The following is a 13,839-nucleotide window of genomic DNA, read 5'->3' as shown; positions in this document are numbered from 1 at the left end:
AAATAATTTCAATGAATTTCACGGTGTTAAAATCTGGTGCAGTTTGCGGTTCATCGTGGGGCTCTGAATATGTTGTAGTATTTCACCATTAACGATGGGCTGATACGACGTCTTTATGTATCTCTCTATTGTCACTTTATTAATTTATAACAAATAAATGTATTATGTGATGTCGGTACGGGCGTAGGTGTTGAAAGAAAATAATACAACTGTATATATTTTATTACTGTAAAAGAATACATGGTGGATATTAAACAGGCCTCAGTGAACGCAGTTAGTTGCATCCTACCATAATTTATCTAGTTAATTTATTTTACTCAAATATATCGTTTATACGCAAATTTAATATTGGAATTTACGTAAATAAATTTTTATTAATTGGTTGGGTATATGGAATTGTTTATATGTGTCGTGTTCTGAGAAAACTGGGCATAATGAATGTGCGTAAAGTGTCGTCCCAGGTCCGCACAGGCTAATCAGGGACGCGATTTTTCGCTTTTGTGACATTTTCCGTTTCAAAAAAATCCCTCCTTACCGAAAATCAAGTTTAGGCGTAAAGTGTCGTCCCTGCTTAGCCTGTGTTGACTGCACAGGCTAATCTGGGACGACACTTTACGCACAAGCCTTAAGCCCAGTTTTTTCAGAACGCGACACATATTGTAGTTCAGCTACATCCGTGAATATCATTGACCTGTGGGAGGACACAGAATGCCCGAATGAGAAACGAAGGCGCAGACGACAAACATTAAGCATTAAGTTACAGCTATAAATATAAATCTTATGTAAATATAGTGTTATACTCAAACAAAGTTTGAACGATGAGAAATGAATTGTGTATGCACACAGATTATCACAAATACCGCTAAGCAACAAAATAAAACGAAAAAAAATATACAATAAAGTCTAAATACTATAAAGATTATTTTAAATGCGGTGATTTTTTTAAACATTTCACACAAGGAGTCCAACAAATTGATCAGCATCAATGTTCTGTGTTACCTAAGACTATTGAAAGGCGTGAAACTAATTTTCCTTTGATATATACCAAAAATATTTTAAAAGTATACAAACATCCCCCTCCCACCAAACAAACAAAAAAACAACAACCAAAAAAACAAGTGTTTATTGCATTTCTATGTTTAAAAAATGTATTTCTTATCACGAGTAGTATTATATATGTGAGGTCTTAAATAAATAAAAATTTACTTTTAGCTTCACTTTATTGATCCCTCACTATTTACAAAATTTCCTGTATTAATAAGTAGCATTTATTGTCAAGACAGTGGCCTCTGGATTACTGCGTTAATTGATATGTTACATGCGTAATTACCGTCAGTTATCTTAAAATCAGGACCCCGTTGTTCACATTCTGGTCGAAAAGTGGTCACGAGTTCAGATAAACAAAGATTAAAGTCTTTTAAATCATTAGAAAAGGTTTTGCAGCAATACTTCGACTGCCTATCTCACTCAAAAACACTGGTCTAAATTAACAGGTATCTTATGAGTAACACTTAACTATTAATATAAAAGCACTTATCATAATGTTTTATTAATACGTTTATTAAGTTTATTAAGACATACATTTACAATTTATTTAAAGATAAAGTACATAAAATGGTCGCTGTGTATCTGAAAGTAGTAGTGACCATAAAAACAAGAGCACCGCATATCGGGTACCAACGCTCGGCTGCGGGTGCAGTTTTGAATAAATAAAAGCCTGTCAGAATATTTTTTAGAGGTCACAGTGACCTTGACCTTTGACGTAGTGACCCAAAAATGTGTGTGGCGTGTAGAACTCATCAAGGTGCATCTACATATAAAGTTTCAAAATTGTAGGTGGAAGCACTTAGCAAAATGTTAAGGTTGTAGCGCGATGACGGCGGACGGCTATGACAATGTCCCGGGTTTTCTCCGAAAACAGCCGAGCTTAAAATGAAGATCGTGAGTCTCGTTTTGGATTCATCGATACTTTATACCGTTGTCATATCGCTAAAATTGGGAATGTGAAACACGAGTGTTGTCACATTATGAATACATCGTATCGTAAAAGATCACAGCTTTTCCGATAACGCTTTATCAATTGGAATCTCTATTCATGGGCACAAATGCCAGACAGACAATTAGATAATATCAAAATTACCTTTTACTTAAGTTCAAACACATAATTTCATTGAATAAGTATAAACTGAAATTATTAAAATTGGCTAATCAATGTTACGGTTTGTAAAGTGTACCCTACTTGTATTTCAGCGTTAAAGACACCACACATTAGTGGTTTGTCTGTATACTTTGTTAATGCTTCATAATTAGACTTTATTTGTATATGGGTCAGTATGTGAAGACATGAAATCGTTTACTGTTTAAGTGCCCGGTATAATACAGACATGGGCGTAGCTAGTCTACATAAATAACGTATTTATTGACTGAGTATGCACCTTAAAATTAATTCATTACGTTAATATGTGAAGTGACCAAATAATATTATAATTGGATCCGTGTGCTTTTCATATTTAATATTTGTGTTCATACAAAATTGTAATCAACCTGAAACAGATTATTTTCAGAAGTGTAGAAGTTGTTACACATGTTTAATTAAATAAATATACTGGAGATTTCTACACGCTGGATGCAGAAAAAATCAACAGTACACATTCAATCTTAGATATCTTTGGTTATGTGTAGAGTCTGTAACATAATTTTGTATAATTAAATGAAAAGCAAAGAACCTATAAAAAGCCACTGACCATATCAATTACCGAAGTGTCGCTCTTTTGCCAAAGGGTTGTACGATTCAAGCGGTGGTTGATACACGAGCTTTTCATAAAGGCGACCCGGGTTCAACCCCCGATCCCGGCGCGTGTTCATGGTCACCATACCATATGGGCGGGGTTTCCTTCGGATAATCGGGCTTTACCCCATAGCAAAAGAACGCAACAAAAATTAAATACATTTCAATGAAAATCGAAGCGGCTTGACAATGCAGGTATGTAGGCATAGTTATAAATGTGTCCATCTTTTAGCAAGTCCAGTAAGTTAATTAAGTGCTTGGACAACTTCGGGAATCTCACATCATTAGCCCCAGGCGTGGAACGACCTCATAAACTTCGAAACAAACATTCGTTAGTTTTCATTGAATTAATGTTCGCTAATTAGTATGTGGCTGACCTCAACGCCGTACGAACATTTCATTGTACAGTTATGTGATTCCATATCAGTTCAATCATTTGAGCCACGAGGTCGATATTTCATATTAAAAGTGTGACGATTTATTAACAAACACTTAACTTTATGAACAGCTTCTTGTGTACAATTTAATACTTACAAATTCTGAAAGTTCGAACATTCCGCGTTGCCATTTGTATTCTTCACGTTAAATAATAATTTGTTTAAACGTTTCAACATTTATAATTATAATTAAAATTGTGCTAGATTCGCGCTGTCGTTTTAAAGGTTAAGACCATTTGATTTTGCACACAAAACAACAAACAAACACCAGTAATAACATCAAACAGCAAATTAACATACACAATCGTGCAGTTTTGCCATCACAGATGTACGTCTACGTTTTTTCAATTAATGTGAAGTCGAAGAAAATATATTAAGTCGTTCGAATCAGAACTCCAATATGTCGTATATTGGCCTTTTAACAACGGTTTGACGAACTTTACTTTGTTTATAAATGTTATCAACGTCAAAAAACAAAAAGTAATATGTATGACACTACTAGTATATCTAAAAAAAAATAAATTAATATAAAAATAAATATTTGTTCAAACAATAATATCTCCAGATATTTATGCTTGTATAAAAAGAATGTATATCTAGAACAAACCTTCATTATATAATCAAATAGGCTGCATTTAAAAAAACACTCAGTTTTGATGCAATTATGAATCAACGCCTAGGGTTTTTGTCGTTCGATTTTATGTGAAACCTTACTTACTATGTATAACAGAAACTCCAAATATGTGTTTAAAATACACGCGCCTTGTTACGTTCGCATATCGAAAATAAAGAGCTGAAGGTCCCTTTCGCTCACCATGCTATGACTTAAACATTTACTTGTGCGACGACTTTTAGTTCCACTCCGATATAGATGGCCAAAAGCACGACTGATCAAGGATGAAAGTTGGACGTATGGCTAGAAAAATGGCTAGAACCATGGCTAGCTACCCTGTGACAAACCAGCAACATGTAGCAACAATAACGCATTACAGCATGACAACAGACATCTCAGACCTGAATTGACCTCCAGCTTGAGGGCGTATGACGCCGGGCGCTGAAAGCCAATCAATAAGACGTCGTAAGGCCTAACAACATCATCCCATACAAGACCACCACCGCCATCAGTACATGGCACGTGCAAACCATGGACGAGACCGGGACGTAGAGCTGAGAAAGTTTTACCTTAACCTCAATGAATCAGCGATTCAAGACAAGCTGACTTCCGGTGATTCATTGATATTCTTGGGACATGAGCAAGAGGATGCAGTACACATCTAGGGATAGCCAATTCTTTCCATGTCGACACAGAGAGCGCTTATAGGGTGGGAGGTGCACGGGCCACGGATTATGATTGCCTCTTTCCACACAAAGAAGAATAGAAATAAGGTGGACATAATCAGGTGCTATGCCCCGACGAAAGACAGTAAAGAGAACGAGAAAGACAACTTTTACAACAGACTGTAAACCATTATAGAAGACAGATCAAAGAGGAGCATCATCACTGTTATACTAGACCTCAACACTAATAGTGACATTGATTACCGTGGAAATGAGGAGCATCATCACTGCTATACTAGGCCTCAACACTAATAGTGACATTGACAACCGTGGAAATGAGGAGCATCATCACTGTTATACTAGGCCTCAACACTAATAGTGACATTGACAACCGTGGAAATGAGGAGCATCATCACTGTTATACTAGGCCTCAACACTAATAGTGACATTGACAACCGTGGAAATGAGGAGCATCATCACTGTTATACTAGGCCTCAACACTAATAGTGACATTGACAACCGTGGAAATGAGGAGCATTATCACTGTTATACTAGACCTCAACACTAATAGTGACATTGACAACCGTGGAAATGAGCAGCATATCATAGGGAAAGCATGAGCTGAGATGAATGACATCGGAAAGGGTTTCGTCGCCATGTACGCTATAAATAATATCACTATTGAAGTGTTAGAATTGCACATCGCTAGCCTCGTTTTTGGAATAATCGATAAATCATTTCGTCGTGATAATCGTTTTTATTTAGAATTTAAAATGTATACATTCATAATTAGAGTCACGTGATGGTGTCTTTATTGACAAAGAACACAACTCGCTTTTATCTAAAGAAAGTGCATGCGTGCATTAATCAGTTGGCTAGCAATCTCAACACATACTACTTCACAATCATAATATCAACAACATGTAATAATTAAGGTGCGGTGTGCTTTACATATTGCAAATCGTCATTCTATATAGTACTATGATTCCCATAAATAACGAGTGCTTTATAGATATTCAAGCATTTTATTTTGATATATCCCTTACTCTCATAGTATCGGTCCTCTTCATAGCATCGTTCCTTTAACGAAAAACCTTCGAGAAATGCTGTTAAGTTAGTGTTTTTTTAATTGTAATCATAGTAGCTATATCAAATGGTTAATACTGTATGCCGCTTTTTTTTTTCAAATAAAATGTAAAACTATTTTAAGAACAACATGAACAAAAGTTTCGTTTTCCTATTAAGTTACTTTTTTAGAAGAAGCACATGCGCATAGTAAGAAATCTTAGCAACCAATTAGAAGGTCCGATACTATGAGGCAATTGTACATGGAACAGATAACTACAGGGAGCTAAGTCTAGCCAGTATTTTGTCAAAACATTGCTGATTTAAATGCAGTTTTCGTCCAAGAATACACATTAAGCTATAGATTGACATATAACACATGCATGTTTTTGTATTTGTTCACGTCCAAAATTCGTATGTATTCATTAAGAGGGTCGATACTACGGATAGACATGCTACAGACACAGATAAATAGGTTTGGATGCCAAGGATGACATGCTCTGGTCATCTTTGTCTAGACATATTCATTCGTTCCTATTTGTTTGTTTATATGCAAATGCTGCAACTGAACTTTAGGCTGGGCTTGTTAACCTTATTTTCACCATGTTATTGACTTGTCATTTGATACCCGATATTATGCAAATAAGTGCATTCAAACATATTAAGGAGCGCGGCATGTATTGTTCGTGTTTGATAAAGAAGAGCGACGTTTTGTCGTTAAAAGAATATAAATATCCTTGTTAACCCTGCGGATGATCTATGGATGCAAACTGCGTTTCAGTGATACTTTTTGTATCGACAATCTCAACGAATTTCACTGAATTCCACGGTGTTAGATCTAGTGTAGATTGCTTTACATTGGTTTTGAATAGGTTGGTGTAGTGTTTCGCCATTTAAGGTAATCTGAAAAAGCGTCCTAACGTATCTTGCTTTAATTTGTCACTTTATGTATTCGAAACAAATACTATTTGCGTTAACATGGATGCATTTCAGGCAACATTAAATTGTTTGTACATATCGGATATTTAAAAATGCATTAAGCCTCAACAGTGATACTAACAGCACGCCCCTGGATGGATATAAAATGCCCGAATGTATTACAAAGGCGCAGACGACATAAAGTAGGCATTATGCTACAGTTAAAAATCTTATATAAAATTCTATGATTATGATTACACAAATTATTTCAGATGAGAAATTTGATCGGCTTTAAATTTGCTTCTTGAAATTCGTTTCAACGTTGAATTAAGTACACATGATTGGGTTATGGTTATTTTCAACATCTAAATATCCTTCAATACCTTTCTCAAATTCGTTGATTGCAAACGTTGCCTGTCCAAACATAGGCGCATCTGTGCGGTATTTTCAAGACGAGTACTATCTAAATTGGTTTTAACAGTAGTATAAATGATCTTAAATAAAAAAAAGTCCGTCAAAAGGATTTTTAATTTCAAATTTGTGTCTCCAATATATCCGGTTTAAACCTCAATCATTATTAAATATTATAAATTATCTATGTTATCAGATTTTTTTTATAGAACGACCCGAGAAGTATGCAGTTCAAAAAATGCCCCCACAAACACCTTAATTGCTACAGTGTATACATGTAGAGCGATATACCGTATTGATACAAATGATTGTTATTTCAATAAAGCTTTAAAAATATGTGAATCTTTTCATCAGTATATGCTTATGACAGAAAAATATTTTAGATGAATGATATCTTTCATTGTTCTGAAACATAATATCGTTAAAACAGTTCAAGTTGTTTTCCTTGGCGTCGCTTATTTGCAGACGGTTATTGGGGATAAAAAATCTAAAATTTCAACTTTAAAGGTATCACACACAAAGGGAATAGTTTTAACGTTGTTCTAAACTTAAAAATAACTCATTTATAAAGTCAAGAACATATTTAAATGTGAAGTTCATACGGTTAATTTTGGTCACAAGCCATCCGGGATCCTGTCGCGCTCTTTGTCGTAAAGTCCAAGTGAAAAATCCGAAGGCACAGTCGACTCTTCTGCGACTTTGGAGTTTGCACTACGACTGCACAAAGACAAGCCAATATTATAATGTGAACATCCTGACGTATCGGCGCGTGATCAAACGCGTGAAATTAGAGATATCGTGGTATTAACGCAGTAAAAACGCTTAGGAACGCCGCGTTTCTCCTTCGACATTCGGCGTTTTCCAAAAACTGATTGTTTTCGTAGTAAAGACGCTAGTCCCGTTTGACGGTGGTTTTATTAATAAACTTTTAGTTTAAAAGTTTATTTTAGCTCGATTGCATCGAAAGCCTCAGACTTATTGAAACGCTCTCGAGTCCGTTTCCTGGGCCTAGAACCAGTACTTGGTGTCTTTGGGTGAGATCTAAAGAACGCTCCGACAAAGGGGATCGATCGCTAAGCGGACACCATATCCATTACACAACGGCGACCTTCAACGGAACTTTTTAACTTTACAGAAGTCAAGTTAAATCCGATTTTAAAGAACAGGATCAAGTTGACACACAAAAATATACACCCCACGCTTATTTTATTTTGTGTGAAAAAAGTTATTCTACATTCAATTTCTTCAATTATGGTTTGGAATTTTGTTATATTTTGTATCAAAAATACAGTTTTGTTTTTAAAATGTATATCTTTGACAAAATGGGTAATTACGTGTCTTTTCTGGAAAACCACATTGCTGACAAAAAACGACCAAACTGTCACGGTTTATACGTTTGAAATCTAGGTTCTTGGCCATTGTGTTGTCTGTTTTTACGAGCATTTCACTGTTTTGTACTAAATTTATCAGCGCTATCGTAAATGTCATTATGGTCATAAATAATATTTAAACTTGAGTGTAGTGTATACAAACATCGTTTGGAGTGACTTCGCAACAATGAAAGATTGATATAAACTGTGGGTTCAATCCTCCAGCGCTGACCATTCATAACATTAAACAACGATTAATATTCAGAATTTCCATTCCTTGAACCTCGCTTTATTCGGGGAGAAAACTCACTGAAGCTTTACTGGAAAGGAAAATAAATCACAATATCTTCACGCGAAAAGGCGATGACTCATTTCTACTTCACTGGAGCTGGAGATAACTCACTATGTCCTGTCTTGAAAGGGAGAAAACTCTTAATGTCTTCATTTAAAAAATTTTAAGGGAGATAAAACATTATTATTTCTTCACTTCAAACGGAGGAAACTCACTTAATCTTCACTGGAAAGAAAAATAACTGAATATATCTTAACTAGAAAGGGAGGGAACTCGCTATATATTTACTGGAAATTGAGATTACTTACTATATCTGCACTTGAAAGGAGATAACCCGATGTATCTTTACTTGCAAGGGAGATAACGCACTATTTCGTTACTGTAAAGGGATATAAATTGCTATATATTTATTGGAAAGGGAGATAACTAAGTACAAAGGGGTACACTTAATATTTTCAAAAAAGATATCGAACAAAAAATGTACCCTTTCCGGTTAAGATATCAGACTATATCATACTATATCCAATCGAACATATAAGCAGATCTTATTTTATACATTGTTCTTTTTAAGCTTAAATTTCCGATGAATTATTCTATCATTTAATCAAAATAATGACATAATTCCTCAGTTTGGCGTACCGCATCGTTGTCAATTTGCTATATTTACATTGTTTAATGGAAAACCAAATAATATAATATCACGTTTATCAAATTGAGAAGTTTTCTTATTTCGTTAATGAAGTATTCACCTTAATGTTAATGCATAAATGAACATAAAAAAAATAACCGTTCATACAAAGCGCTTGCATATATGACAGACAACGTTGGTTGACGAATCGCTATTCCAGAGGGGGTAATCAAGTGATAGTCAAGAAGGCGACATCCATACCGAAACGGTTAATTTTCGCCGTTTTATACCCTTTATTACTTCTTTTTTTAAGTGACGCTCACTTTCCAGCCATATCAGTAAACAGGTGATTAGCGTTTATTTCGTATTTAAATTCGCTTTATATCTCGATTTTACTCCCGGCAAATTTTCTTAGTGGAGCCCTAATTGACATGACGCCTTATCTATGATCGCTCCGCCTACTTAATCACGTGGCTCAGCGGGTAGCAAACCTAGACAAGCTAACACCAAATGGCTTCATTGCCTATATACTGCATGTAGATTAACGCGATATTCCGGATTATTTTTATGGACTTTTTGACACCATATGACACTTATATAAGGGGTTTGTGTCATTTAGTTATTCTGCGAATGCAAAAAATATACGTTTATAGAGAACATCAGCTAATTATAACGGGTTTTTCGGTACATGAAGAACGCTCTCAAACGCTTGCGCGCTTACCGAAATCGAACCTGTTATTACGTGTGATGCTGGTATTAGCAATAAATTAACACTTCTTCAACGGCATTTACCCATGTTATTTACGAAAAATTTCCACTCGTGTATTGGACACGAAATAGCGCTTTAAACTGGGATTTCGGTGGAGTTTTACACGCTTTCTGACACCGAGTGTACCAAAATCCCACATGTGATTACGTATAAAAGTGATATTAATAATATTAAACATTGCTTATGGGACATTTATCAATCACTATAATTGAAATTGCAAGACAGCACAATAATTTCGGTTATTGTCATATTTATAAAGCAGCGCTGTATGATGGGGAATTCAGTAAAGCTACCTGTATCAGACGCTGGCGCATGTACCGACTTCTCCCAAATTCGGCATTTATTGGTTATATCAGTAATAATTAATCTTATTATGTGGCATTTATCGATTCGATTCTATTAAAATAGAAACATATAATCGTTTTCACTTGTTTCTGACACACACAAAACTCGATTTATAACGGGGATTTCGTTAAGTTACGCAAAGTTGGTACCAATCTCTATTATTCTACAAGCAAACGTGATATAATTCATACTTAATAATGCGTAGTTATTTCTAACATAACATTTCCAGCTTTTTAAATAAATAAATGCTCCATAAGGGTTATCTCGGTAATTCTACACATTGAAGCTTCCACTTGCTCTTGTCAAGACCGCATTTCCGCGTTTGAAATGGTATATATTTAATTAATCTAACTTATTGATACAGAATGTCAGAGTTACATAAAACCTATTCACACTGTTTTTGCCTTATTTCATTTCCGCTTTTTTTTCGAACAAATCAAACGAAACTCGTTGAAAAAAATGAGAACTAGGCATTCGATCTCAAAGGTGGATTAAAAGCGTTCATTGGTGACATCACATGTCTGCACATGTGTAGATACCGTTATTAATATAATATATCACGTGTCACCTTCTAATAACATGTATAATGGCAATACAGTGCATTACTATCAGAGTAATAAAACACAGCACAAATTAGGCTTCATGCTGGGTTTTATTTCTCTTTAAGTAATGCAGATGAACCTCGCTTCTGTATATTAATGACCTAGTAACTAATAAAACTTTTTTTTAAAACGTGAAATATTATGTGATAATCAGATCGATAACATAAACTATTTAAATCTGCTAGTATATCCGATAAAAATATATTATAATTGTCTTTGACAGTGTTGACGTTCAGTTGTTCGTGGTGAAGACCGCATGCATTTATACATCTCTTACACTTCTCAAGATCTCTTTTCGGCTTTGGAAACGATATATATTAAATGTCACCAACTAATCTTTCAGGATATCGATTGTCCGAGTTACATAGTCCCCATCGACACCGTTTAACCATTTTTAATCTACTTTTTTAAAGAGGAAAACAAAAGAAACTCGCTAAAGTAAAAGTGAACCTATACATAGCTTGTCTAGAAAATGGCGGACAGTTCGTTGCTAACTAACGCGCCCGATTAAATGATCGCTGATTGGTTGATCAGTTCTTGATAAGAACTTGATTGACAGGCGGCGTCATGTCAATTAGGTCATCCCGCTAAGAAATTTCGCACCGAGTAAAGTCGAGATATAGAGCGAATATTACTATGCAATAAAAGCCAGTAACTGTCTACCTAAAATAGCTGGAAAGTGAGCGGAATAAAAAATAATAATACAAGTAATACAGGGTATAAAACGACGAAAAAATACCTGCCTCGGCATGGACGTCGCCATCTTGTTTGTCACGTGATTACCCCCTCTGTATTCAGGATCAGAAAATAACTTGTTTGCATGTAGTTTACTTTCACGATTGAAACATTACTTTGTTGGCTATGAAACAGTATGGAAATGTAAACAGCTGTGTATCAACACGAAATAGTTTGAAAATAAAAAACAAACTGTTGTATACGCGTTATAATTGGTGCAACAACTGACGCCCATTACTCTCAATACACCATAGCAATTATATTAAAAGTTTTTTAATGTTTATGTACAAACATTCGCATTAAGCCCCGTTTTCCCAGAGCGAGGCTCGTATTTGTAATGTTCTTGTATTATTATTTACGATCTATTAAGTGTGAATAATTGTTTGACGAAAAGTTGAAGTGCTTATAAGTGATGTCCTATTCAAGATAAAATCTGAATCTCAAGCTATCCGATAGCAATGTCTGCGCCGGATTTTTAGGAGATACAGACGCTCTAAACAGTTCATTTATGTATTAAACTCGTATACATTTGTTTTGGAAGCGAGTTATTCTCAGTATTCGAGTCATTCTCAGTAATCGAGTTATTCTCCGTATTAAGTAATGAACCAGTGCGGTACATGATCGTGAATTATTAGGCGGGATGTTGTTGTTTTTTTCTTAGAAACCGGTACTGTTTGCTTAGGTGCACATGGCATCTTGTTCTCGTTTGTAATTGTGTCTTAAACGTAACACATTTCTCAACAAAAATAAACAACACAGTGAAAGATACGTTCTGCAGTAATTAATGATAACCATAAACTAACTGTTCATAGATTTCACGCGATTGAATAAAGGCAACCTTGGCAATATTTAAGGGCGTGCGCCGTTTTCCGCCAGTCATTCCATCCTCTAAATCCGCCTAAGTATAACTATTGTCCGTCTATGTATAACTATTGTCCGACTATGTATAAATATTGTCTGCATATATATATAACTATTGTCCGCCTATGTATAACTATTGCATGTCTATGTATAACTATTGCCCGTCTATGTATATCTATTGTCCGCTTATGCATAACTATTGTCTGCCTATATATAACTATTGTCCGCCTATGTATAACTATTGCCTGTCTATGTATAACTATTGTCCGTCTATGTATAACTATTGTCCGCCTATGTATAACTATTGTCCGCCTATGTATAACTATTGTCCGCCTATGTATAACTATTGTCCGCTTATGTGTAACTATTGTCCGCCTATGTATAACTATTGTCCGCCTATGTATAACTTTTGTCCGCCATGTATAACTTTTGTCTGCCTATGTATAACTATTGTTATAAAATAGATATATTACAGTGTTCCCCACCACTCTTAATTGTATGTCCTTAAAGAAAATTAATTAATGTATAGCGACCGTTATTTTAGTTACAATAAGGTTTCTATTGAATCCATTGTAATAAGACTGACATGTAAAATAATCTGTGAAAAAACATCAGTAGTTAGGTGAGACAATATTTTATTACCGGTAGAAGCTACTTACTTAATAGAGTGTAAACTCCAAAGTGTTTATTATATCCTTGTTAATACACTATTGAGAAGATGTTGAAGATATTGCCGCTTTTTATACTCGCCTTTATAAACACAATACACGGAAGTAGCGTAGATTTCTTAATCCTTTTCGGTAGTTTTAAGAACTTGTCTATTTTAAACATTATAATATGACGTTACATTATAATGAGTACAAAAGCAAGCTGTTTAGCGTCGAACTAAGTATGCAATTAACATTTATAATTGAATTATGCTTAAACCGATATGCGGTATTAAAATACAAAATCATTTTAACCCGTGCCTATCTGTACATAATCGCTTACGTGCTTCCGATCTTGCAAATTTCAAATGAGTTGACAGAATTGTCACCGTATGTAGGCGTTGTGCCTTATCAGGGTGCATGATCAACGAGGTTTTTAGGGGTTTACACACGGCTGGAAAGACTGTAAAACACCGATAAAAACATCTTTTTTGCAAATATCTCAAGCTATTGAAATATATGTACATATTTGCCAAAATCTTTAGTGCATAAGAGACAGTTTTACATGCAGTTCGTGTCGATATTTTAAGATTAAATAATAAATTATTGATTTGAAATCGGAAACAAAATCTCACGTTGCGTGCGTCATTACTGTATACATTAATGCACATATTATGTGAGACCTAACTTACT

The 13,839-nt window shown here is 34.9% G+C and overlaps 1 protein-coding gene across 2 annotated transcripts in view; it reads right to left on the bottom strand.

Annotated features, from left to right (window-relative positions):
- Positions 1–13,490, bottom strand: part of LOC127849342 (uncharacterized) — a 213,431-nt gene extending 199,941 nt beyond the window's left edge. For both annotated transcript variants that reach the window (XM_052382071.1, XM_052382070.1), the window contains exon 1: positions 13,159–13,490. The gene's annotated coding sequence lies outside the window, so the exon portion shown is untranslated. The remainder of the gene's footprint in view (positions 1–13,158) is intronic.
- Positions 13,491–13,839: the final 349 nt, after the last annotated feature.

This window comes from Dreissena polymorpha, chromosome 10 (genome assembly GCF_020536995.1).
Source record: "Dreissena polymorpha isolate Duluth1 chromosome 10, UMN_Dpol_1.0, whole genome shotgun sequence".
Lineage (NCBI taxonomy): Eukaryota > Metazoa > Mollusca > Bivalvia > Myida > Dreissenidae > Dreissena > Dreissena polymorpha.
This window is presented reverse-complemented; position numbering and strand designations above follow the sequence as displayed.